This window comes from Centrocercus urophasianus, unplaced genomic scaffold, assembly GCF_019232065.1.
Source record: "Centrocercus urophasianus isolate 14NV4802_14NV808 unplaced genomic scaffold, USGS_Curo_1.0 seq_16, whole genome shotgun sequence".
Lineage (NCBI taxonomy): Eukaryota > Metazoa > Chordata > Aves > Galliformes > Phasianidae > Centrocercus > Centrocercus urophasianus.
The window spans coordinates 14,151,159-14,163,428 of record NW_024884711.1 but is presented as its reverse complement, the minus strand read 5'-3'; the positions used below and the strand labels follow the sequence as shown (position 1 = coordinate 14,163,428).

The 12,270-nt window shown below is 41.2% G+C and overlaps 1 long non-coding RNA gene across 4 annotated transcripts in view; it reads left to right on the top strand.

Moving 5' to 3' along the window:
- LOC122159283 overlaps nt 1–12,270 on the top strand; it is a 44,400-nt gene that overhangs the window by 18,325 nt on the left and 13,805 nt on the right. For 3 of the 4 annotated variants that reach the window (XR_006168424.1, XR_006168425.1, XR_006168426.1), the window contains one exon: nt 6,586–6,788. This is a non-coding gene — a long non-coding RNA (uncharacterized LOC122159283). Of the gene's footprint in view, nt 1–5,044; nt 5,254–6,585; nt 6,789–12,270 lie in introns of all 4 variants that reach the window. The other variant, XR_006168427.1, reaches the window with a different exon arrangement.

The following is a 12,270-nucleotide window of genomic DNA, read 5'->3' as shown; positions in this document are numbered from 1 at the left end:
TTTAATCTTTCTTAATTCTTACATTACATTATGAAAACTTTATTGAAAAATACATTTCAACTGTAAAACTGTTTGAAGTATGAAATCTAAACGTGTCTTGAATAAATGTTGCACATCTTCATTCTGAATTGGTGAAAACCATAAGTAGGAGATATCAGAATTTATAGTGTTGTGCTATTTTATTGTTACTGAATGTGATAGAAACACACTAGGATAGGGTCTAGAGGCCAAGTTTGCCCAAATATATGAGGTCAACTCTGAGACTATTATAGGCTCTGGAAGAACAATTACAGAAGCTATAAAAGTATTCGATCCTTGGAAAAGAAGTACTGGCTTGTATAGGAGTAATAGGATAAAGCAAACACTGTCTTGTGGCTATAAATTCAGCTTCATAAGGATCAATTTCCTTTGCCCGTCCATGTACAGTTAACAACAAAAAGAATCAGAGAAGCAAAGTAATTTTTTCTTTCACATGTGACATAGAAAACAAAAAAGAACAAGAAAATGGTACACTTGACTGCTTGTTTTCCTCATGTTTATTTTCTCCAAATACTCCAAATACTCATGATTACTGCCTTCTACTATGGAAAGTGATGAAGAAATCAGATACGTATTTGCTGCAGTTTCAGAAACATAATATAAATCTACTTGTTTAGTTTGTCTTGTTCAACAGAAATTACATGGCGTCCTGACAGCAAAATAGACTAATAATCATAACAAATCTAATTCATCTCTGTTCTACTTTGAACTAGAATGAACTTTCTCTGCAAGACAAGGGAACAACTCACAGATCTGTTATTCTGGAAGAATTATAAGCAAAATCAATACACGTTGCTCATGACACACATCAGTGGGTTGTCATAACAGTGATTATGAGTTCTCCATCAGTAGACAGAGTGAATGCTCAGGCTACTCTGAAAGTTTCTGTTACTTGACAAAACAAAAGTCAGTTTTCTGGCCTACCTCATCCTATCGTTTTATTTAAGTAAATGTAGAAAAAGCTTGCAATCAGCATTATGGACCTTGCTGCTCACTTGCCGTTTACTAATGCGGCGGTGTCAAGCTAGTAGATTTTTCAGTGAATGGCCAGAAATAAAAGTAGCCTCTATTGAGTCTGTTTACTTTGGTCATGACTTCCTATTTACTGTTTTCAGCAGAGAAAGAAGCTCAGAAAACTAATGTCCAGTAACATATGACAATTCATATCTTTACAATTTCAATATTTTTCCTGGGGAAAAGAGGAGACATTGTACACACACAACAATCAGCACGGTATCCTCTAGCTAATGAAGGACTGAACACTACAATAAAGCTTTGGAAAAAAAGGTTGGAGGTATCTAAACTGAAAGGAAAATCTGGGAAAACTTTCACTTCAAATTTCCTTGAAAAAACAAACAGAGACATGATGCAGCAAAGCTGAGGGAGATTTTAAAAGCAGGAGGAAAATGTTAGAATAGAAATACCAGTCTAATAGGATTTGAGAAAACCATCCAATGGAAATAGCAAAAATGAGAAAAGTTATCATGTTAGTTTTGAACTACCAAGGATCTGCAATGTGCAAGAAATCTGTGAGAAAACAAAAACCCATTATATGGGAGAATCATAGTTTACATTACCTCCCAGTAGTGTCTGAAGGAGAAACGAGCCATCCATTCCAGTGGATGATAAATAAGAAATTTTTTATCACTCTATGTATTTATTACCTGCAGCAACTTGGACACGTATTATCATGTCCACCTGTAACCGTATGCTTTGTATTACTCCTTCTGGTGCAGGATGCACCAAAGGAATAAGAGGATGAGCATCCAGCCAAGTCTACAGAATCACCTGCATGAGCTAGAACCAGAGCTATGACATCCTCTATTCTGTGATCCTAAAGAATTTGTTAGGAGGAATTAGTTCTATGTCAGCTCATCAGTTTGTTTCTTACTTACTTGGCTATTTATTTCCTGACTGTATAATTAGTGAATTCTAAGATGTCAGTTACTTCTTTACTGCTGTTCTTCTAAACAGTGGGACTGTGCTTGCCTTTCTGGACAGGGGAATACATGGTACTGCAGTGCTGACTCTGCACATGAAGGATTTAGACCATTTAGATAGAGCAAAGAAACAGTGTTCTTTGCTGTGTGTGCACAAGGAGTTTGCTTCAGTACTGGTACTGCCAGTGGCATGGGTAAGAACATAAGGCTGCCTACTTCTCTTAGTGTAGTCTCTTCCTACTTAGTGAATAAACTTCTTACATTTCTCCTTCTTTCTACTTGCGTAGACAACTTACAGTCACATCTAAAATCTAATAGATTAGCAGAACACAGGTGATGCTTTCAATCTGGCTTCCTACTGTATGTGTCATTCTTTAGCTTCAATATCTTTTAGCCAATGTTTAAACAAAATTGGTAGAGGGTAGATGAAAGGTGTCCAACCCATTGGCTTCTGTTGCACTGAATGAAGAGGAATTGTCTCAGGCCAAATATACATAGGTTGCTCTGAAAGTAATGCCTCGTATTTATTTCCACGGAAACTACAAAAGATAGAAAGTGCCCAGCAACACTTCTTGATAGCACAAATTCTCAGCTGCAAAACACTATTTTTCAGCATACTCACCATCATTAGCTATGCATTTTCGTCAGTGATGAACAAGAGCCCACATTCCATGCTCATCTGCACTTGTACAAGTGACCCACCATTGTCACTGTTGAAGGACACCAACCACCAACTCACTGTGCTGACATCCAGTGTTTGGTCTCTATAAACAATCAGCAAGAGTTGATACAAGCTGCAGCCCCAGCATGTCCACAGCCACGGAGCAGTTCTGATGGCAGAGACCAGGCGGGGCAGAGTCTGGTGATCTCCAGGCACATCTGAAGGGATGAAGCCTTCAAGTTGGCATGCCAAATCAGCAAGGCAGGGATGGGATCAGCAAAGCATACAACCAGGAACCGGCATATCTGCGAGGTGACTCGGGCAAGGACTGATAGCAAGGGCCCGGGCCTGGGGGAAGATAGCACAGTTTGTGGCTCTTTGTCGCGCTTTGCTCTTCAAAGCAGCCTGATCCCAATTCCACCGTATCAAAGTGACCTCTAGGAGCAGCAGCCAGAACATAGGGGAGGAGGCTGGAACCTGTCTGTACATGCAGGTCCTGATACCATGCAGTGAAGTATTTGTGGGATGTACAGCGCTTTTGTGTTTTTGTTTTTTACATTGAGTAGGGCTCTTAAATCTGTTACTTCTGAGCAAGAAAAAAATTGCAGTGAATTAAGCTAATTCTCATTTATTCAAAACCCAGCAATCCAGCTGTGGCTTCTCATATGCAGATTGACTTGGCTCCTATCCTAGTTTTAAGACTTTTACCACATTTAGCAATAACCTTCCATACCTAGCTTTGTCTGCAGCTCCTCATGTGGCAACCAGTTGTTTGTAAGACAAAGACCATCTGGTTATCAGAAAAACTAGTGAGATTACGGAAAGAAATACAACCACCAAAGCCACAGAATTATAAGGTGGGTGGGTTGCTTGTGACCACCCTCATCCACAGACAGCAGGCTTTTGTGGGGCACCTCCAAGTAATCGTCTGCAATCAGCATGCTGGCTGAATGATACATGAAGCAGGGCCTTAGGAAACTAAATGTCCTTGTGTAGGGAAGTTCTGAGTCATATGGATGGGAGCTGTTGATCACGGCCTGAGCCTCTGATTGACCACCTGAGGCAAGCACTGAGTCAGCCATGGAGCACAGGTGAAGGCGATTCAGCTGTGCGACCAGAAGGGGTGGAGCCTGGCTGCACCTCTCCTAGACCCCATTTAAGGGCTGACTGCCACTGGGAAGGGTCTCTTTCTGGATCTCCCTTCTTATGGAGTTTTCTACTGTAAGCTTAGGACGTGGGTGAGCTTTTCATTTTTGATTGTCTCTTTCTACCACAATGATCTTTCCACCAAAAGCCTGTAAAATGCCGTTCTATTCACACCACTCTTCTAACTGTACATTTGTTAATTGTACAGTCATATATTCACAGAAGTTTTTGAAATTTAACATTAGTGGGAAGAAAGACATTTCGTGGAAAACTGAGTTTTAACGCATGTAAGATTTAGGCAGTTTAATTATGCAGAGAAGTGGTTTGCTGCTGAAGTATTTCTTTCCTGAGCTTTGTGCTTCAATTTTGCAGCACTCTGTGGAGGATCCTGGAATAGGGGAGAGCTCACTGCATTGAGTCCTCAGTAAGGGACTGCTGCTGCTCAAGTGAGCACTAGAGAACATGCAGGGAGCCCTTACAGGATTCAAATTGCTCTGGAAAAGAATCTAATATTTGGAAGATATTACCAGATTTCCATTTTTTTTTCTTGCCTCTGCTGTTGCAGAATAATTGAAATATCTACTTATATATCTACAGATAAGCCTGCAGCTATACTTAAGCTTGGTAACTGAAGCATAGCACTTGTTTTTTCTTCTTCTTGCTCTGAATATGTACAATCTGCTGGAAAGTATTAAAAACAGTTATATTAAAGTCAGTATGACTCTTCAGCTTTGTTGCTATTGTGAGTTAAATTTTTTGTCAGTAAGACTGAACAGTTACATTGAATCTGAAGTGAGGTTTATGAGAATGCATGTCTGTTCCTTGTGTTACACTCACAGGTGGTTCTTCTCTTTTTCCCCTGGTGAAGAAACAAAAATGTGGTTGGCATAATGGCAGAGGGACTTTTCAGAGAAAAGCAATGTGTCTTTTTTTAATAGCTCTACATCAGAATTTCTTTCAAATTGTAAAGGAATTCTTCACTTATTTAGTGTCATGTATAGCTAATATTGTTTCATAAAAGGTTAATAAAACCCGTGTGGTTAAATAATTGGTTTTCAGGATTGCTTCTGTGATGGGTGTTTGTCTTTGTTCCATCACAAACTTGTACTGTGCCTTTTACTCTGCTGTGTTACTGTGAGGAGGAGCTCAGTACAGTTGAACCACATGCAGTTGCACAGAATATATCATTTCCCATGAGTAATTAATTTGGCCACTACAGTGTTTATCTTGCTTTGATTTTTTTCTTTATTTTTTCCAGCCTTGGCTTCCGTTAGTGTGCTGTCCTCCCTTGTCTGTCACCTGGCAGAAGACAACACCATTTTTTCTATGGGTTTGGATGGGAGCTGCCATAGGCTGCATTCTGGTTCATTCCTGGGCAAGTGCCTGACCATGAGCACTGCATGCATATTGCTTTCATCCCTGTTCCTTTGTTGGATCAAAGCAACAAGTTCCCTGGAAGACAAAACTGTATGCATCTGGAAGATGTACCTCATTTACTGTCACAGACATGGGTGCAAGTGAGGCTACATTAAATTTGGCTCTCCTGGCCCTCCCCCCATTCTCCATTGCTATCCCAATATCACCTCATCTCCTATGTACACTTGTGGGCAGTGCTCACTCACAGCATCAGGTTACAGAAACACCATCCTCATGGGTTTTTGGCACTTGGAATGGAAAAGTTGGGGGGGGGAAGGTGATGTTTTATGTTTGCAAGGGCAACAGAGGAGTCTTCAAACAAGTGCTGTGCGTCACTGCACAGTCACACTTTGCAGCTCAGCCTGGGGGCTGCCTGGGGAGCAAGCATTGATGGAGCAGACACTGTCTTTGAATCAAATTCCTCTCTGTAACAGTCAGACGCTACCACTGATGGGAATGTTTCCTTTACAAATGCATTTAGAGATTGACACAGCCACTTTATAAATGGTGGAGGAGAGGGATTTTCACAGCTATGCTGCTGCTGTGAGCTGTGATGTGCATGGGTGGGATTCACGGCGAGGAGGGCTGCACAGCCAAGGGTGGATTCTGTTCACATCCTTTTCTGTGCCTCTCTTCATCTGATATTGTTCAGATCAGCAGAAATGAAATACTGACTACTATCTTTCATTCAGTTGTGGTTGAAAGATTAAAAAAAAATAAAAATAAAAACCTATAAAGAAGTATTTTCTATCTATCATTTCACGTTCCTCTTAGTAAAAATGTCCTTGAGTGAAGGAAAATGTGACAGGGACACATCCTGAGTGACAAACCTTGAGCTCTGGAGAAAATACAGATAGTTCTATGTTTCTAGTTAATGACATTTTTCTTTTTACAGCTTTTGAAAAAGTATATCTTTAATACACAGATTTTTCACAGCTGTGTTTAAATCTGTGAACATCTCTACTATTGAAAAATGAAATTTCTGCCTATCATCTGTAAGGCCGTGTGCTAGAAAAGCACAGTGCATCAGGTAGAGATGAATGCCATGCTACTTTAATAAGATAACAGAGCCCTGACTTTTTCCAGCTCCTCTTGCATGTTATCCTGAAATGAACTTTCTTGCTTAGTGGCTTCATTTGTATCATCATTTTCAGTCACTAACACATTAAAAACATACCATTAAATTCCCTGATAGCTTTTGAGCACTTACTGAATTAGAACAAGATTCGTGACTGCTTCTGAGCTGAGAGCTTTCTGCTTTTATTGCAAGTATTGGCTTGCTTCATGTTTTTGCCATGAAGACTTTAGTCAGTTAGAATGATTTTTGCTATGTGTTCATGACACATCCTCTGTGATTGTTTTGTCTTTCTCTGTTATCTGCAGGAGCAGTCTCAGCCCTGGCAGATCATACCCATGTTGAGGTTTGATGAGCATGGACTTACACCAGCATGAGAGGAATGCGAGATAGGGTTACGATTTCTTTTCCAGGACAGTCACGTTGCACAGCTCCCCACGTGCACCATTTATAGAAGGACCAAGGGCTGCAGCTTGTCCTGCAGTCCTAACAGAGATCAAGCTGTTACAAGGTAAGCATTTTTTTATTGATGTGCCAGGGGTGACACAAGATAATGTCACTCTTCTAATTTCTATGGAACAAAATGGTACAATTTTGGTTTGTAAACAAGTTCTCCTAAGCTGAAAGCTTAAAACCTGATCCCTCCCTGTTCCCACTGTGCTTCTTCCCTGCTTTCCTTCACCCCTATTTCAGGCCACGTATACCAAGTATGTAGAGAGCAGCATGCTGCATATCGGGTATCTCCGACAGCTGGCAGCATCCTTGGAGTACATGCATAGCACCAATAGCGCAAGAGCGAACCCAAAGGCTTTGAAATGTTTCATGAGGTTTGCTTATATGTTACGTTTTCTCCAGGTGCTGTTTCTATATGTTTCAAAGTTTGAAAAAAATTATCTTGTTTTTAAATTGATGATGAATGCTGAAAAGCAGACACTGTGCTAAGCACATATCAGTGCTTTTTTCCCATCTATTTGAAGTCCTGAAGGGCACTCTGGGAACTACTGCTTTTTTTTTTTTTTGTCAACAGCTCAATAGTACAGTTTCTATTTAAATTTGATGTACAGTTTGTTATGCTATCTATACATACCATTTTTGTGTGGAGTGGATAAGAAAAGTATTCGTGAGAAGAGACAACTGAGCCAAAGTGAGTAAACCTGACGTGATAAAGTGTGCAAACTGTACAACAAAAATGCTTCCCACTCCTTCTATTGAAAAACACTGCCCATACCTCTTCCCATTCTACTGCTGTAATGTATTTCTTCATGCTGTAAGCTATTTTTCAGTATTTTCAATTATTGTTCTGTGTACCTTTTGAAAGCAGCATGATTTCAGTTGTTTGTGTGATGATTTCTCTGATGATAGATGGAAATCCCAGCTGAGTTTCTGTCTCCAGTATGCTAATTAGCAGACAAATAGAGCAAAATCAAGTGGTTGCATCTTGCAGGGTGCTGCCTGCTTTGACTAACTGAGCTCCCTCTAAATGTGTTTGCAGCTGACAAAACAAACTGTAGGTCAGTCTAAAGGGATTTGTTGCGATATGTAAATAAAATGGATTCTTTTTTTCCTGCCTAAAAGCAGTGATGTAATTTTGACGGTCATTTGCCTTAATTGTAGCTGTCCGAAGTTCAGACTATGGAACATAAAATTTAAATTGGATTGCACAGAAGGTTTGGGATAGAATTCAGATAATTTAGTTTCATTATTTAATCAGAGCATGACAGCGCATGCATTTATTGATGGAATACTGCTGACTGGAAGAGTCAATGCAAACAAAAGACCACTGGAAGTAGCAGCTGCCTCTGTCAATAGATTCAGAATCAAGAGAGAGTTTTGAGTATGCTTCTATTAATTGAATATGGAATCATTTTACTTAGAAGGATTTTAATTACACTAATCTCAGTGTCCTCATTACACACTTAAGCGGACTGAGCGTCTATGATCTTGGAATAAAATATGGTTTGAGAAAAGAGAAAATGGGAGAGCAGCAGAAAAAAATTTAGTGAAAAGTAATTTTGGGTGAAGACATTATGTCTGTGTAATTTGCACAGAACGATCGTGAACGTGAAATAAGAGCAACCAGATCTTCACTGCAGGTTTTTCATTCTCAAAGATAACAACACATTAAAAGTTGATTCAGGTTTGTTAGTGGGTCTACAAAATTGTTTGCATTCTTCAGACCACTAAGCTCAGGATGCCTTGTGAGCGTAGCCTGCTGGTTTTCTATTGGGTGTACCTCCAAAGGCAATGCAGTGAGAGCAGGAGCACATAGCTCTTGTGGTTCTACATTAATTTTTGATTATTTCTTGTTCATTGCAGAAATATCACTTTTGCTATCAAACTGCTAATAGAAAAAGAAGCAGATTATTTTGTTTTCATTTTCATATGTATTAATATGCTCTGTCCCAATATATACACCAAGATTTTTTAGACTCTTGTGAAATGTGCCGCATCTAGAAGACCCGCAGAGATCCCCCATCCAAAGGCAGTTCTGTTGCTCATTGTTGGTCTTCTGCTCTGGGCAAGAAAATGTTTGGCTCTGTGCAGATTACACAGCCAGTTATCAGGCTGTCATGTCTTCATTTCAGGCACTTGATCTCACTGCTCATTCTTTGAAGGCTGGAGCTCTTCTGCAAATCACAGAGTTGTTTTTATTAATTTGTTAAATGGGAAGTTAAATGTCAATTCCAAATCACACGCTGGGTGAAACAGATTTCTGTTTTATTCCACAGCTTTGATTGAACTCAGGAGAAGAGCATTTTAGGAAATTGCAGTGAGTGGAAACAAAGAAGCAAAGAACACAAAGGGAAAGAGAAATGTGTGTGACTGATCTGAGGCAGGAGAGCCAGATTTGCAGCTAGGGAAGGAGGGCTGAGATCTTATTAAAAAGCACAGATTGTGACTGGGACAGCACAGTGAGATACTTCTCCCAGACACAGAAATAAATCTTGCAGGCGGCTTCCAGCCATGCACCGTCTGGCCAGTGAGGCAGGCAGCAGTTCTGGGGAGCGGGCCTCAGCTCGGAGCAGATAGGGAGGGCTCTGTTAATTGTAAGTAGGACTGGAGTGCACAAGTCGCTGCTGCAGCTGCAGGGGATGTGCCAGCTTCATTAGAAAAACCACAGTCAGCAGAAGGAGAATGGGTGATGTCTCTGTCTGAACAGTGAGTATGTGCAGGCACCATGGGGAAATGTTTGCTTGTCTCCTGCTCTGTGGAAGGAAGCTGCCTTGTGCAGAAGTGTGAAATCTGGACAGCAGCGCTTAAGTGTGAAGGGTTATAAGCACAGCTCAGTTGGGCTCTGGTAGTCATCAGTGGGCATAGAAAAGCTCATGTCTATGCATACGAGAGGTTGGCATTATGCAGAACTGAGCATAAGCTATTGGTGTCAAGAAGTACTTGGCAAAAACTTCCCTGTGTTTTCATCTACAAATACTTGTTTATAAGCAGTCTGCAACTCCATAATAAACTTCACTGGTGGTAGACACATTGCCTTCAGCGTCTGGGAGAAATTAGAATCACAGAATGGTTTGGGTTAGAAGAGACCTATAAGCTCACCTAGTTCCTACCCCCTCACCCCCCCCCTCCCCACCCCCATCATGGACAGGGGCACCTCCCTCTAGACCAGGTTGCACAAAGCCCCATCCAGCCTGGCCTTGAATGTCTCCAGGGTGAGAGCATCCACAGCCTCTCTGGGCAACCTGTTCCAAGTTCAGTGCAACACAGTTTTCAGAGCTTGTTTACACTGAACTGATTTCAAACAAACAAATGAACCTGATTAGTTTCAGATGAGACATGAAGTTTGATTAACCAAATTATTTGTGAGGTTAAGATCTTAGAGAAAGTCCTGAAGACCACAGACTGACAGTAGCAGCATTTTCTAGCTCTGACAATTTAAGGGACAAGTATCAAGTATATTGGGGTTTGACTCTGAAAGAATGAGGACAGAAATTCTAAGTTGTTCTAATGTACAGGAAAATGAATCCATAAAGCAAAGACAAGCAAAAAAGTCCAACTTGGCAGTGGGGGAATTGCTGGCCTCCTAGTGCAGAACAGGTATGGATGTGTTGAGACAAGCTGAAAAAGTAATTCAGCTCCATGTGTTGCACAGCAGCTGATTGCTGCTGCCATTTGGCAGTTGTGCAGCAGACTGAAGGAAGGCTTTGAGCCCACTCACCAGCTGGTTTTTAAAAGGAAGAGGGCAAGGGAATCCCTTCTGATGTTCAATACTAGTACAATACACCAGTAAGGATGAAGAGCAGTTCCTTCTTGCCACGCCACTTCAAAAAGTGCCTATCGGCTGCTAAAAGGTATGGCAAGTTAATGCTCTGCCTACCTGAGATTAGAAAAGCTGTGTGTAAGTGAGGTTGGATTAGATTTTATGCATGTCACACATCAGGATTTGTCCTGGATGATACTAAGGCCTTTTTCTCTACCAGCTCCGGGGGTCTGGGGGTGGACTGTGAGACAGTTTTAGCACACTGTGAGCAGGGACCAGGAGCAATCCCCCAGCATAAGGGCAGCTCTATGCAGAGCCGGGCAGTCACTGTTCAGGTCTCCTTCAGCCCTCCCACTCAAGGCTACCAGCTGCACTATCACTAAACTGGCCCTGAGCCCTGGCAGCTGAGCCCCTGAGCTCTTGGGTGCTATGCAGGGCTCGTTTTATCTGCTCAACAGAGGTCTGTCCTATCTGCCACAGACAGCTGGCCCCAGCCTCCATTCCCTCCTACTTTTGGTCTTTAGAGCTGCCTCTCTCTCGTTTATGCTCTGACTGATTTAGGTTCAAGGCAAGTAATGCATTCTTTGCTCCAAGGCCAGCTTTCCTCAGTCCTTTCTATCTCTGCAAGTAGGTGATTCTTTCAAGCTCCAATACTATCTGAACAACAGTGCTTTAAGCTGAGTCTATAAAGCACATTTATGACTTAGGTTGTTGCTAAATCTTTCAGGAATTTCTGTCTACAAATTAAGCATGTTCTGTTTTGCTGCAGGCTATAGTTGATTGGGCATGAATTTAAGTAGTTTGCAGAGTACAGCTGCTGTAACTGAAATGTGAAATATTGGTTGCCGTGACTGTCAGTCTTACAGGTTTGTGGAATATCAAAATAAGAAACAAACTATTAAAATATGTGAACTTAAGCTCTGAATCACACTTGGCATTTCTGCTTTAGAGAACAGAACATGTGAAACACAGGTTTCCAGTACTTACAGTTTTTTCAGCCCTGGGGTTAAATAAACCAATATGATCCTACCACTGGAAACCGGTACCAGAGGTATCGGGCACTCACAGAATGCAGAGGTAGATAGAGCAAAGCTCCAGGCTGGTTATGCTCTTGTAGCAAGCCGTTTCCTTGTGAAAATGACACTGTGCACATATTTACTGTGGAAAATAATGTTAGAGAAAGCAGTGCTGTCATATTAAATAGCCAATGGTTCCATGACTCTTTTTTTCTTTTTACATTAGAAGAATGCAGATTATGGAGAAATAACACCTTATTTAAATACTAGGCAGGAGAGAGATAAAAGTATTGAACCAAGTGTTCCACCTGAGAAAATCTTGGGCAGTGAGTACAGCGTGGAGCAGCTCTAGCAGCAAGAGATAATACTCCTGGGTACAGAGTAGGGGTTCATTGCCCCCTGATGGAGCTGGTGTGGATGCTGTAGGCTCAGGCAGTACTTCAGAGCAGTTCAGATACCATCAGCTAACACACTGAATAGTGTAAGAGATTCTGATTGATGTTAATGTCTTCTGTTGGCAGTGCTGTGCTTGGGAAAGGAAGCTGTGAGTAACTGGCTCCCAAAGGGGGGTTTGCTATAAACTCTTGGGAACATATTTTGTTCAGAGTTTCATATGGAGAACGAAAAGTACAGAAGAGAGAATCCTCTGTCATTTCCTTTTTCTTAAAAGCATTATAACTAAGCAGAGTCTACAGCAAGAAAGTCTAGGCAAGGTGAAATTTAGAGTCCCCATGCAATTTAAATGCTTTTGAAATTCCTACGCG